A 15696-nucleotide genomic window follows, 5' to 3' on the forward strand; every position below is an offset into this window, starting at 1 on the left:
ATCATGCACTACTCCGAAAGCATAGCGACTATCAGTATAGATATTCAGACACAGTCAAGCACTAAGCTCACATGCTCTTGTCAGCGCTATATGTTTAGCTGCCTGAGCTGACCTTTGTGGTATACGAGCTGTTTCTACCACTGTCTCAAGTGTCGTGATTGCATAGGCTGCGGAAGTCGTACCGTCTAGTAGCTTTAAACATGATCCATCAACCCACAGTTCTCCCTCAACATCTGGAAGGGGCGTATCTTGCAAGTCAATGCGACCCTTTGTTTGTTCCTCAGTAAGGAAAACACAATCATGTGATTCTTCCGATTGAGACTCAGATGCAGGTAATGGCAACAACGTAGCAGGATTTAAAGTTGCGCACCTTTTCAGTGTAAAATGAGGCACCAACAATGTTAACTCGTATCCTGTCAAACGAGCGCTAGTTAAATGCTGTGTTTTCGTTTGATTCAATAAAGCATCTACCACATGGGGTACTAGTACCAACAATTTGTGTGACAAAACTATTCCTTCACTCTGCCGTATAGACGCAGCTGTTGCTGCAACTGCTCGAAAACACCCAGGCAACCCTTGTGCTACAGGATCAAGTACTGCTGAAAAGTACGCACAAGGCCGCTGCTTATCTCCGTGTGTCTGCACTAAAACTGACAATGCGCACCTATCTTTCTCATGTACATAGTGTAAAAATCTTTGTATAATCTGGTGTGCCTAACACTGGTGCAGAGCAAAGAGCTTATCTTAACTGTTGGAAAGCATTCTGACATTCATTTGTCCATGAAAGGGGAATCGGAGTGTCCTTTGACAACAGTGCTAACAAAGGTTTTACAATATGTGAAAATCCCAATACCCATTGTCTACAAAATGAAGTCAAACCAATGAAAGCACAAACATCTTTCTGAGTAGAGGGCACTGGTGTGTCTAAAATTGCTTGGATTCGGTCTGGTGTCAGTGCACGCCCCTCCTTAGACAGAAGATGACCTAAGTAGGTCACCTTCGGTCTACAATACTGTAATTTCTTTTGTGACACTTTATGATGATTCATAGCAAGAAAAGAGAGCAAAGACAAAGTACTCTGCTCACATTGCTCAGGTGTATCGTCTGCCAATAATATGCCATCGACATATTGAATGAGAGCCACTCCTGGCGGTAACTCGAAAGAATCGAGCTGTCTTTTCAAGGCCTGACTGTAAATACTTGGACTATCCGTATAACCTTGAGCAACTCTACAAAATCTATACAATCGATTATTCAAGGTGAAGCCGAAGAGATATCGGCTATCAGGATGAATAGGGATCGAAAAGAAAGCATTCTTCAAGTCAATAACAGAGAACGTAGTAGTCGTAGGAGAGACTAAAGTAAGCAAGGTAGTGATATCAGAAACCACAGGATATTGAGGCCTACTAATATGTGTCAATGCTTCTTCACCTTCACCTTCCCGAGAAATCTTATATTGTGGCACCCGGGGCAGCAAAACACCCTCCTTGACACAAATGTGAACGGGAGGGATAATCATCTGCCCTACATCAGTATCTGAAGTGGCCCATAAAACACTCAGGAGGGAAGCTAGCGCAGCATCTTTCTTGAGAAGACATGATCTTCCAACCTCAGGATAATTCTCATTCAAAATAACGTGCAACCCTTCAGGGGAGCAGCGTATCGTTGCTCTAAAATATTTTAGCATATCAGGGCCCACAATATTATCCGGTGTATTCGGAGACAGTAGAAATGGACAAGGGGCAGCAAACTTATCAATATGGAATGAAAGAGGCTGTGACAATGGGCTATGGGAAGGTGTGCCATCTAACCCTATCGATGTAATCGTTGTGCCAGAGAGGGGAGCCCTTGGAACCAATTGTTTGGACAAGGCGCTACGAGTAGCCCCTGTATCGACCGGAAACTGATCAGTAGAACCCAAAACATGTGCTGAAATATATGGACCCCTCTGATCTACTGGGATTGCAACCGATTCCATAACCCATCCTAGGCAATCCTATGCATAAGTAGCATCTTGAAATTCAGGAGACCCGCTGTCTGCTATCTGATACTGATTTTGTCTATCGAAGGTATTGTACCCGTCCTGCCCATGACCACTAGATTCAAACCTAGCGCGATCATTCGCCCCTCCTCTAGGGCCTGGGAATCCATTCCTAGATCTATTTTGGCCTCGGCCACGCTGATTGCTCTGGGCACGTAGCACTGGACAATCCGAAATCCAATGCCCAAATTGTTTACAATACGCACACTGATCCGCAGAGAGATCAGGGCTGGAGGAAGGCGGGCCATAAAACCCGCGTCTACCCCTATCATTCCCTCTAGTCTGCGGGGCATAAACCTGAGCCAACATCACTTTTGTCTTCAAATCTTTCGTCTTTTTCTCCTCACTCTCTTTTGCCTCCAATTCCTGCCTCTCATAGTATTGAGCCATCGTTGAAAGAGAAGCGGGAGTTGAAGTGGTCCATGAACTTTCACTAGCCTTTAATCGTTTAGCAATCTCTGGTAAAAGGTTTGCTACATACTTGTCGACAAACAGATGTCTACCCGTATCATCCGTCAATGATTGACCACTATAATCATGGAATGCTTCCTCAAAGCGCGTAAATAAATCTGACACTGACTCATCTGGTTTCTGTTTATAAGATGCTAACATAGTCCAATCAATCTTTTTAGGCGGGATGAGCAACTTTAACTTATTCAAAATAGCAACAGGGAAGTCTAAAATTAATTGACACAGTTTACATGCGGGCTCCCTATCTCTGTCTGCTCGTTCCAAATCTCTCCACTCTGCCCCCAAATGTGGTTGGTCATTTGTCTTACGGATCGCCCTCCTCATATCAGGAGGCAATATTAATCCAAAGAAAAGATCAATATCAGTTAACGTCATAACATAAGAACTAAGAGCCCCCTCCACCTCCTCATAGAAAGCCGCTGGATTTTACGTGGATCAGGCAAGGCATTCTTAAGGGCCATACCATCGGCTCTGTTCCAAGGGGTATAACCCCAATTATATACAAAATAACCCTTTGCATCTACAGACAATTTATTATCATCTGTACCTTGACCTTTAGGAGGGACATACACAGGTGCGGCTTCCTACATGGGTTTGGCATGAATTACGTGACCCGTATCTTATCCGAAGATAGTAGCTTCCTTTTCCATAACCGGCGACCCAGGCACAGTCGAACTCGCTGCTTTTTTCGCGTCACGTAGTCGTGTTGCGGAGTCCCGTACTTTAATCAGACGCCGGAGAAAGTCATCTGCATCTGTGAGAACAAAAAGAGCATTACGTAAATTCTGATAATCAGCCGTTACATCTTTAGGTTCTAAGTCAACTGAATATTTCCAAAATTGATCAATAATTTCTTTCACCAAAGCCTCCAAGAAATATAACCGCTCCTTTTCTAACCACCCCTTCATACTAGCTATAACATCAAGAGCGGACGCAGTATTAACACTAATTTTACGAGCATCAGATCGCAATTCAGCAGCACGAAAGGCAGAAAGCATAGAGCGAGTGCCCCGTCCGTCGTCCCGCTCGTCAGAAGAGTTCGCATCCACGTCCGGAGCCGAAGGTATTGCATACGGTGGTAGGGAACGATCTAGTAATGAAAAATCGTCAGGTAGATTATTAAGGACAGGATAGAGAGGACGTCGTATGGAGAACTGACCATTAATCTGTAAATTACGCTCCCTTATCTCCCTCTCTTTCTGCTCCTGCATTTCCTTATCCTGTAGCTGCAAAGCGTTGACATGGGCAGCCTTTCCTTGCTCCTTGTCAGCCAAGGCCTGTTCACGCTTCATACGCTCACACACCGCTTTCTCCCACATACGCACACAATCAAACATATCCTGTCCAGACCTGCCCTGAAACAAACACTGCTCCACATACTGAACCTTTCATAAATCAAGGAGATAGAGGTACAGAAGCCAGTGTGACTGCTGTCAAGCAGCACCTGGTGTCTCAAGAGCAGGTTGTCCCCCATGCATTCTGCCGTGTTGTCAATGCTGACAACACAGAGTCGTTGCCCTATGGCTCCGGTTCCCTTTGAGTGGGGGGGGTCTGGTACTCTTCAAGTAGCTGTGAGAACTGCCATGCCTGTAGACTGTTTGCTAGGGAACGAATTGGAGAGCTCCCCTTGGGAAAAGGTGGAGAAGACAACTCACCTGAAGATGGTGGGTTTACCTGACTGGGCGTGCGTAACCACCCGGTCGATGGCAGCCAGTAGGGATGCTCAAGAGGTCCTGGAGCCTGCGGGAGAAGGCCAGAAACCGGCCTTAGAAAAAAGGCGCAGGGGGCGCGGGAAACCGGCCCCTGAAGTTCCCATGGCCCAGGAGGAAGCAGACCTTGAGGGGGACGCCCTGGAGATTACCGGGGAACAGATTGCTGAACTGGGGGACCTGCCTGAGCAGACCCATTGGCAGCAGGAAGGAGGGCCCACCAGGGAGGAATTCTGCAGAGCGCAGAGAGAGTGTCCTTCTCTCAGTGATCTGCGGCAGCAGGCTGCAGACCAGGCCAACGGTGATCAGTCTGGGTCACATTTCATTTATCGGGAGAATGACCTCCTGTATTCAGAGCCTAAGGTTGCTGAGCCTGGGTCAGCCCGTGTGCTGGTGGTACCCCAGAGTTTCAGAGCCTTCCTACTGGGGCTGGCTCACAATGTGCCATTGGCAGGTCATTTGTGGCAAGACAAGACCTTTGAAAGGCTTGTCACCCCCTTTCTCTGCCCCCTAATGCATAGAACCTCAGATGCTCATTGTAAGGCCAGACTTGCCAGGCAAGTGGGAAGAGTGGGAGGAAGCAGAAGGCTCCTCTCCAGCCATTCCCTGTGGTCAGTACTCCATTCCAGCGAGTGGGAATTGACATTGTGGGGCCACTGGACCCCAGGACAGCCATGGGCAACAGGTTTATCCTGGTCCTGGTGGACCATGCCACCCGGTACCCAGAAGCCATCCCTCTGAGGACAGTGACGGCCCCCGTGGTGGGACGTGCACTGATGGGACTTTTCTCCAGAGTGGGATTCCCTCTAGAGGTGGTGTCTGACCACGGGACCAATTTCATATCCAAATATATGAAATCCCTTTGTCAAGAGTGTGGTGTAACCTACAAGTTCAAAACACCTTACCACCCCTAAGGAAATGGGTTGGTTGAGAGATTCAACCAAACTCTAAAGGGCATAATTATGGGTCTGGAAGAACCCATGAGGCGTAAGTGGGACGTCCTCTTGCCATGCCTGCTCTTTGCTTACCGTGAGGTGCCACAGAAGTCTCTAGGGTTCAGTCCCTTTGAGCTCCTGTATGGCCACCCAGTAAGAGGACCTCTAAGTCTGGTCAAGGAAGGCTGGGGGCAATCTCCCAGGAAACCTCCCCAGAATGTATATAGCTACATACTGGCCTTCAAGAACCAGACTAGGCGTTTCAGGAAACTTGCTGAGGCAAATCTGGAAGCCAGTCAGGAGGAGATGAAGCGATGGTACGACCAGAATGCCACTCTGGTAGAGCTTCAGCCTGGACATAAGGTGTGGGTCTTGGCCCCAGTGGAGCCTTGTGCACTGCAGGATGAGGGGACATGCCCCTTTGAGGTTGTGGAGCGCAAGAGTCCTGTCACCTATTTGGTGGACTTGCAGTCTCCCAGGAACCCCTTGAGGGTCCTGCATGTCAACCGCCTTAAGCCCCACTTGGAGAGGTCCGAAGTGGGCATGCTCTTGGCAACAGATGATGGAATGGAGGAGGAGACCGAGCCTCTTCCTGACCTCCTGGTAGCCACAGAGCGAGATGGGTCACTGGATGGAGTTAACCTCTCTCCCACCCTGACCCTTGAGCAACAGGATGACTGCCGCCAGTTGCTGGGGCAGCGTTCTGATCTTTTCTCGCTGGTTCCAAGTATCACTGATTGGTGCATCCATGATGTGGATATAGGAGACAGTCTACCTATGAAGCACAAGGCTTACAGGGTGACTGACAGACTCAGGGCTTGCATCAAAGAGGAAATCTCAAAGATGCTTGCTCTTGTGGTGATTGAGTCCTCCAGCAGTCCTTGGGCCAGCCCAGTGGTCTTGGTCCCGAAGGCTGCAGCGCCATGTGCCACACCGATCTCCGGTTCTGTGTGGATTACAGAGGACTCAATTTAGTCACCAAAACTGACATGCACCCCATCCCCAGAGCTGATGAGCTCATAGATCGGTTTGACTTAACATCTGGGTACTGGCAGATCGCCTTAACTGATGGGGCCAAAGAGAGGTCAGCATTCTCAACACCAGATGGGTATTTCCAGTTCCGGGTGATGCCATTTGGGATGAAGAATGCTCCTGTCAACTTTCAGAGGTTGGTCAATCAGGTGTTGGCTGGGCTGGATGAGTTCAGTGCCGCCTACCTAGATGACATCGCAGTGTTCAGTGTCACCTGGGCAGAACATCTGCGCCACCTCTGGCAAGTGTTGATGACACTGCGCAAGGCAGGCCTCACGATCAAGGCCAGCAAGTGCCAGATCGGGCAGGGTTCTGTGGTGTACTTGGGCCACCAAGTTGGGAGCGGCCAGGTGGCGCCCCTTCAGCCCAAGATTGAAACCATCCTGGCTTGGGCACCCCCGAAAACCCAAACAGAGGTGAGGGCCTTCCTAGGACACACCGGGTACTACAGGAGGTTTATCAAGGGGTATGGCAGCATTGTTGGCCCCTTGACAGAGCTGACTTCCAAGAAGCAGCCAAGGAAAGTGATCTGGACTGACACCTGTCAGAAACCTTTTGACACCCTGAAAACTGCCATGTGCACAGCGCCCGTGCTCCTCGCCCCCGACTTCTCCAAAGAGTTCCTATTGCAAACAGACGCTTTAGAGCATGGTGTAGGGGCTGTTCCCTCACAGATGACTGAGGAGGGCTGGGACCAACCTGTAGCCTTCATCAGTAGGAGGTTACTTCCACGGGAACAGAGGTGGAGTGCAATTGAGCGTGAGGCATTTGCTTTGGTCTGGGCATTGAAGAAGCTAAGACCCTACTTGTTTGGGTCTCACTTCCGGGTTCAGACAGACCACAGGCCCCTCAGATGGTTGATGCAAATGAGGGGTGAGAATACAAAGCTGTTGAAGTGGTCCATTTCCCTACAGGGTATGGATTTCACGGTGGAACATCGCCCTGGCACAGATCACGCCAATGATGACGGTCTGTCCAGGTTTTTCCGCCTTAGTGATGCAAACTCTCTAGGAGAAGGGTAGTTCTCCCCACATTTCAGCTGGAGGGGACACGTTTTAGATCTGGCACCTTGGCGTGAGTCTCCCTTCCACTTTTTGCTGCTGTGCCTCATGTGTTTTGCTGATGTTAGCTGCTCAGAGCACTGTGCCACTGCCAATCAGTGCCACAGTGCAAGTGCTCCCTGTATAAAATGTATACATTGTTTGGATTCCATGATTGGTTTATTTAGTTTACTATCAGACCCCAGTAAAGTGTACCAGGAGTGCCAGGGCTTGTAAATCCAAATGCTGCTAGTGGGCCTGCAGCACCGGTTGTGCCACCCTCAGAAGCGGCCTAGTAAAATATGTCTAAGGTCTGCCATTGCAGAACCTGCGTGCAGTCTGGTACTGTCATGCTGACTGGGCAAATGCACCCAATTGCCAGTCCCTAAACCTTCCCCTAACTTCATATTAGTCACTCCTATGGTAGGCCCAAGGGCAGGGTGCATTGTAAGTATAAGGTAGGACAAGCCCTGATGTGTGTGGCAAACTGCTACCAAGCTACCAAGCCGCCCCAGGACACACCCATGGACCCTTCACCTGCCACTCCTGCAAATTCGACTGCATCAGGACCCACACCAAATCCACAAACTCCAAACAGCATTCCGACACTAACCACCTAAAGTGCATCCTGCTCAACACCGGCTCGGTCCACAGACACGCCACTGAACTGTGGAACCTACTCGACACTACATCGCCGGACGTCGCCTTCCTTACAGAAACCTGGATGAACGCCTCATCAGCTACCGACATCGCCATAGCCATCCCTGACGGCTACAATATCATCCGAAAGGACCGCACTAACCAAACAGGAGGAGGCATCGCCATCGTCCATAAGAACACCATCCGCATCACGACCAGTTCCGACGATTACCTCACTACCGCTGAACACCTTCACTTCCAGATCCACACCGACCCCAAGACCACACTCAGAGGCACCCTCATCTACAGACCACCAGGACCCCGCACACAGTTCAGCGAGGACATCACTGACTTCATCAGCCCACACGCCCTCCCCTCTGAGGACTACATTCTACTGGGAGACCTCAACTTCCACCTGGAAAAGAAAAATGACAGCAACACCACCACCCTTCTGGACAACCTGGCCAACCTTGGACTCGAACAACTTGTCAATACCCCCACCCACTATGCCGGACACACGCTCGACCCAATCTTCACCTCCAGCAAGCACATCTCCTTCAATCACACCACAGCTCTCCACTGGACGGACCACAGCTGCGTTCACTTCAACTACAAAAAGACCACGACCCACAACCCCCCACAACCTATTCCCCGAAGAAACTGGAACAAAATTACCACCGACCAGCTCTTCACATCGCTTCACCAAAACCCCCCTGCCATATCATCGGACCCAAACCAAGCAGCCACCAACCTCACACAATGGATCACCTACAGCGCTGACGAACTAGCACCCTTGAAAAACCATCAAACCAGGCAAGGTAACAAAAAAGCCCCCTGGTTCAACGATGACCTTAAGAAATCCAAGAAGCTCTGTTGTACCCTCAAGAAAACCTGGAGAAAAAACCCAACCACTAACAACATGGCCACCTTCAAGAACGCCACCCGTAAACACCACCAACTGATCCGATCCACCAAGAAATCAGCATTCAAGGATCGCCTTGACAACAACGCCCAAAACAGCAAGGAACTATTCAACATAGGCAAAGAATTTACCAACCCCACCACCGGCACCAACGACATCACTCCCTCCCAAGACCTCTGCGACTCCCTAGCCTCATTTTTCCACAACAAAATCGCCGACATACATAACAGCTTTGGAATCCAGTCCGAAGACCAGTCCACTCCACCCACCTCCGAACCAAAACCGTCCTCTAACAACCTTTGCGCCTGGAACGCAATCACCACTGACGACACCGTCCGCCTGATGAACTCCATCCACTCGGGATCGCCAACCGACCCATGTCCCCACCACATTTTCAACAAAGCAGACTCCATTATCGCACCCCATCTCCGAGACGTCATCAACTGCTCCCTCAACTCCGCTACCTTCCTGGAAAGCTGGAAACATGCCGATCTCAGCGCCCTCCTGAAGAAACCCAGAGCAAACCCCACTGAACTTAAAAACTACAGCCCCATCTCGCTCCTCCCATTCCCTGGCAAAGTCATTGAGAAAGCCGTCAACAGTCAAGTAGCCGCCTTCCTCGAATCCAACAAATCCCTCGACCCCTCACAGTCCGGCTTCCGAGCCAAACACAGCACCGAAACCGCCCTCATCGCAGCAACAGACGACATTCGAACCTTACTGGACAACGGAGAAACAGCTGCCCTCATCCTACTTGACCTCTCCGCAGCCTTCGACACAGTCTGTCACAGCACCCTCATACAATGCCTCAGCAACATCGGAATACAAGGAAAAGCATTGGACTGGATCATCTCGTTCCTCGCCGGAAGAACCCAGAGAGTCCGCCTCCCCCCTTTTAGATCAGAAGCCACCGAAGTCATATGCGGCGTACGACAAGGATCATCACTCAGTCCCACCCTCTTCAACGTGTACATGAGCCCCCTCGCATCCATCGCGCGCCAACACAACCTCAACATCATCTCCTACGCAGATGACACCCAGCTGATCCTCTCCCTCACCAAAGACCCGAACACCGCCAAAACCAACCTACACGAAGGGATGAAAGAAGTAGCCGAGTGGATGAAGAACAGCCGTTTAAAACTGAACTCGGACAAAACGGAAGTCCTCATCTTAGGGTCATCCCCCGCTGCCTGGGACGACTCATGGTGGCCACCCATACCTATGGACCACGCACGTAACCTAGGCTTCATCCTGGACTCCTCCCTTTCGATGACCAGACAAGTCAACGCAGTCTCATCATCTTGCTTCAACATCCTACGCATGCTCAAAAAAATCTTCAGCTGGATCTCCACCGAAACAAGAAAGACGGTCACCCACGCACTGGTCACAAGCCAACTGGATTACGGAAACACCCTTTATGCCGGAACCACAGCCAAACTACAGAAAAAACTCCAACGCATCCAAAACGCCTCAGCCAGACTCATACTTGACATCCTCCGTCAAGCTCACATTTCCGGACACCTGAAAGACCTCCACTGGCTCCCCGTCAACAAGAGAATAACGTTCCGTCTCCTCACCCACGCACACAAAGCCCTCTACGACCTAGGACCCAAATGCCTCAACACGCGACTGTCCTTCTACACCCCCACCCGCCAACTACGATCGTCCAATCAAGCCCTCGCCGCTATTCCGCAAATCCATAAATCCACCATGGGGGGAAGATCCTTCTCCTACTTAGCAGCCAAAACCTGGACTTCTCTCCCCACCCACCTCCGCCTTACACAGAACCACCTCTCCTTCAGAAAGCAACTAAAAACTTGGATATTTGATAAGTAAGGTACCCCCCCTCCCCCAAGCGCCTTGAGACCCTCTGGGTGAGTAGTGCGCTATACAAATTTTTGAACTTGAACTTGAACTTATGTCCTAATAGTGAATTACAGCCATTTTCGTGTTTCACTATTGTAAGGCTACCTGTTCTCATAGGCCAGAATGGGCTGCTGGAATTATTACACTCTATAATCCTAGCAGGCTGAGGGAACATGGTAGAAATTCGTGTTTGATATGCCTGAACTCAGAATAATAAAATACATCTTTTAGTAAAGTTTTTTTTAATGTTCTGTGTTTGCAAATACCACTTTTAGAAAGTTGGTATTTGCTTGCCTAACCATTTCAGCCCGCCTCTGCTCTGAGATGTATCTGCTGTCTGGTTTCTGTGTGTGACAGGGCTGGGGAATTCCAGGAGACAGGCTGGGGCTGACAGGTGGTGAATAGAGAGATTACACCAGGATGGGTGGGGGGAGTGCCCCTTGACTCTGAATAGGGCTGTGCTCTGCCACCTCAATGCTGGCTCCGCCACCTGGGGAGCGTCTGATGTCTCTGCCCGGCACCTTGTAAAGAGAGTAGGGAAGACTGTCAACAGAGTACTCCTGCACTGTACTTGCCACCACAATGCTGGCTCCACCTCCTGCGGAGCATCTGATGTCTCTGCCCTGCACACTGAAAGAAGAAGCCAGAGTCTGCAAAACAAAGTGCTCAAGGACTGAACCGGATTAGGCAAAGGACCCCCTGGCCTGAAAGAACAAAAGAATTGCTGTGTAAAAGTATGAGCCCTGCTCCTAAGAAATCAGATCCTGTTTGGGCCAAGAAGAACCTCTGCCCGAAGAGAAGGACCTGGAGAAACTACAAGGAGGAGTACTGTCTCTAGCCTGGGAGACTGGCCTGTGGTGTGTGCCTTGCTGCAAGAAGGAGAGGGAGAAAGACTGAAGTGACTTTACTCTACTTGTGCTTTTCGAAGTGATCTCCAAGGGCCTGGAAGCGATCTGGCCCCCTGAACGGAGTCCCAGGAACATTGGACTCCTCTTGCCCTCACCGCTAGCTGAACCTTGCCAGAACCTGCTGGAGCCGCGACCTCAGTGCGACCCGTAAATCCTGCCCGTGCCTGGCTGCCGTGCCCCGTGTATTGCCGCTCGTCACTTCAAGCCGGAGCCCGCACCGCTGCTCTGAGAGGCCCGCATGCCGTTTCACCCCCCCTTCCTGTGAGCCGCACTGTTCCGTTGCCTCTCGCCGCCTGGGCCGAAGGATTGAAGCCGCCCTGCACCCCTCAGCCGGCCCGTACACTCGCAGCGTGCCCCCACCGAGAACCTCATGGATGAGATCCCTAAACAGCTCTGCACTCCAGAGATCCGGCACGTACGTATGAGACGTACCGGCCGCATCGTGCGGCGCTGGTTCGGAAACAAGGACGACCGGCTGGTGAGGGTACGGCTCGTTCACTTCCCCCGACCGTGGCCGCAACCTAAGCCGGACAGTCAGCCGCCCTCTCCTGTGACCCTCGCTCTATGCCGCGCCCCCTCAGGTGCCGCAACACACGCCTGGAGCACATCGAAAGGAGGGGCTGCCACGCTCCCAGCCTGCCGTCACCGCCACCCGCCCGTCTGAGCCGGACGCCCACACAAGAACATAAGGTACTGTGAGAGTCGCACGCTGACTAGTGTGCACCGGACCAGAAAGTCCGCAACGTTAATTTAACCCTGTGTCTCCAAAACGAACGGTGCCACAACGATCCGCATTGCCAACGCGGCGCTCAAGGACCTAAGATACACACATTCTTTTGCATAATCATTCAGCCTGCATAAAAAGTATTGTGGCCTTATTAAAACGTTATTTGGTCTTGTATTTAAGCCTGCTTAATAGATATATAAAGAATCCTTATTTTAATACCAATCCTAGACTGGTGTCCGTTTGTGGTGGGTCAATTAATTACTGTGTGTGATCATGAATGCTTAACTCATAAACGCCCTGAAGTTTAGCCTTGTCTGCTCGCGCCACGCAACCTAGAGGGTGAGCAGGGGTTATTCTAAAGAGTAAGTCCCTTGCCCTGACTAGAGGAGAGGGTCCCTGCTTGTCACAAGTACTTAATACAAGAGGGGCCCCCCAGGGAACTGATATATGGCAGACAGGCAGGGGAAAATCAGGACACCAATCAGACAAAATATCTGCCAAACAAAATAAGAATATGGCTCACTCAGAGTCCATAAGGTACATTAAGCAAAGTTGAGCTCACATTATTCAGAAACCAAAACACAGATTCAGCCAAGTAGCAGTCTTCAATATAGAATCTTTTTATTTATTGTTTTGTTTATTTTTTATATATTTAAACTTTCGATAAATGTTTCCATCTTACACCTTTAGAAAAATACACTTAAAAACAGAAATATACAATACACACTAAAGTTTCATGAGGTCTATAAAACAGCCCCTGATACCCCACACTCTAAGCATTCAAAATTCTCTCATTCAGTCTACATTCACCTAAATCCACACACTTCACATTCATCCACCATCCTCTAGATGGTTCCAGAGTGACAAATGGACTTGATCCTGTAGAGTCTTCTCAGTGCAGAGCTGAAGACCCCAGTTGGTAGAAACAGGACAAGGATAAACAACGCCAACGCGCGTTTCGGTGACCGGCCAGATCTACTGCCGCACCTTCATCAGGGCATTCATATGAGGACAGTGGGGAGGGGGAAATCATTAATACACAGCGGCCAATCTGTAATGGACAAAATTACAACACATTACGACATGGACTACATTAAAATAAGATGCATTAACACGTCATACTATTGCAAGGTTTCATTACATAAACAAATATTCATTAATTGTTCTCCCATTTTTTAGTGACATTTTCGTCCATTTTGAATATAAGATGTAGACGGAGTTATTTATTCCTTGTATATATATATAACAGTTTCGATATGTCCATTTGGTCATAGAAGAAGTGATCTCAAAATTTGCACAAAATGATAAAAGTCAGTAGATTCGTAGAAAACAACCCGTGGAACCCAATCATTCCCACACACCTCATATCAATCACACTCATTTAGTTTATTTTTTAAAAGACCCTTCTCAGCTATCTAGAGCTGGTCAACCCGAATTTGAAAAGGGGGGTAGAATGGCCACCGACAAGTACCCTCTACACTCAAGAGGTCTCCTCCCCCACCAACCCATCCCACGTCTCTCATTTATGCTCATCAAGCATTTCACATCATATTTTACCTTTTTAGGTAGAGCCGCCAGATGTCACCTTCTCGACAATGGATAATTCCCTCAAACAATCTGCGATCAATAACCACATTCCATGTGAGATCGGACTATCGTGTCTCTAGCTTCTCCCAATTCGTGCTGGCCAAAAGCCTATGAGTAACCAAAAGATGTCAGACAGATAAGTCTCATCCACCCACACGAATAAAAGCACAGCGTTAGCCAATTTAGTTTAGGCTGTTTCAGATCAAGATAAGAACTACCTTGGATATCCCGGTAAGAAATGATGCACAACAGCGTGAGCCTTAATGAGAGAGGGTTCCAGCAGGGCGAGGATCCAGATTGTAGGAATTCGTCTCTTCAGGAAATCTGTGAAAACGAGTCATGTGTAAATATTTGCAAACAGAATTACTAGGTACCAGAATAAGAAAAAGGCGAGCGGTAACCCTTATATATCTTAGTCGCTTCAGGCAACTTTGTCGTTTTTTAGAAAAAAGGCTAATATTCGTCAATCAAAGCCAGGAATATAGCCAAAATGTGACACTCTACTCTATGACAATAAGTCAAACGTGTATGGCTAGAAACGCTACACGGCGCAGCATATGTATACAACGAACCAAACATCAAGGTGTGGTGTAGCATGATCACGTACTCACCAAGAGTATTTAGGAATAATTATTTCATCTCCCGGTGCCTAAATTACTTTGTTCGGGATGTCTTCATTTTGTGTCCCGAAGGCTGGGGTCAAGGGTTCACAAGTTTCCCAATATTGTCTATGGAAACGGAAAAAGACATAAAGCTAAACTAGAGTGTAAACTTCTTTCTTTGCCCAAAACTAGTATTGAAGAACGTCTGCGCCTCGCCTCGCTTGCCAGGGAAGAGAAATTTAGTTATACACCAAACCCAGAGCCCTACAACCCGGGCCCATAGAGTCAAGCTGCCTTCCTAGGGAGGGAGGAGGAGGGGCCGGGGAGTGCTCGTGAGCCTTCCGCGGGTAGATCTTGAGGGCGCTTAAGCTTTTCAACAAGAATATAGATGGGACTTCGACAAAACTCGAACACATGGGTTCAAGAAAAAAAACAAGGAGAGATAATTCCTTAAGGGCAACATTAACCTGTGGACAGACAAAAATAGCATAAATCCCCGCTGCATATCTAGAGCTCGCATATTCAGACTCGCTCATTTTTAAACTCACCTCCGAGTACGAGCGAATATCCACGTATGCAGATGGTGCGGGCTCCACCCTAACCCCGTCTTCTCACACAGAGATATGCCGGTAGTGAACTGCCGATTTAAAGGGCAGATTGGCCACACCTTCCCGGGCGGTCCAACTGTTTGTAAATGGTCACATGGCCCATGTGCTCAATAAGCTCATGGCCGAATCAGTGAAACGTAAGGATTCAGTTTCATGTTTATTTACTGCGGCATAGCTTAATCACGATCGACCCAAGAACACTCTTATGTCGAGAGAAAGGATCAAAGGGTCGGCCGAAGTTCATATAGCACACATCTGTCGGCACGGACTGATAAGCTGATAGAGGGGTGCTAGGGAATTACTGGCACCTCAAAACAGGTCATATTCTATATTAGTTGAGATCCATCTCTTCAGGTTTCTCATCCTACATAGGAGGGTATGTTGACATGTGGGTATGTGGAGTATAAAAAGTATATACCGCATTTTTTTCCTTTTTACCCTTATGGAAAGAAATTCTAGCCCCTATGTAGAGGATGGAGATGTAAAAAGAAGAAAGAGAGAGGGAACAATAGAACAGATCGATTCAAGCAGCTTACAGAATCGCATTCTCCCAGGGGCATTGGTCATTGAGCCCTGATTTGACGGAGTCTAACAGAAAAATCCAAAAAA

The 15696-nt window shown here is 48.9% G+C and overlaps 2 long non-coding RNA genes across 2 annotated transcripts in view; one reads left to right on the forward strand and one right to left on the reverse strand.

Annotated features, from left to right (window-relative positions):
- Positions 1–15696, forward strand: part of LOC144767705 (uncharacterized) — a 74589-nt gene that overhangs the window by 44099 nt on the left and 14794 nt on the right. The gene's annotated exons all lie outside the window — the stretch shown is intronic.
- Positions 12900–15087, reverse strand: LOC144767704 (uncharacterized). The gene is made up of 5 exons (XR_013598314.1): positions 15028–15087; positions 14489–14605; positions 14096–14201; positions 13848–13985; positions 12900–13341 (listed from the first exon to the last, which is right to left on the reverse strand). It is a non-coding gene; the product is annotated as an uncharacterized LOC144767704 (long non-coding RNA).

The sequence above is a fragment of the Lissotriton helveticus genome, chromosome 7, assembly GCF_964261635.1.
Source record: "Lissotriton helveticus chromosome 7, aLisHel1.1, whole genome shotgun sequence".
Classification (NCBI taxonomy): Eukaryota; Metazoa; Chordata; class Amphibia; order Caudata; family Salamandridae; genus Lissotriton; species Lissotriton helveticus.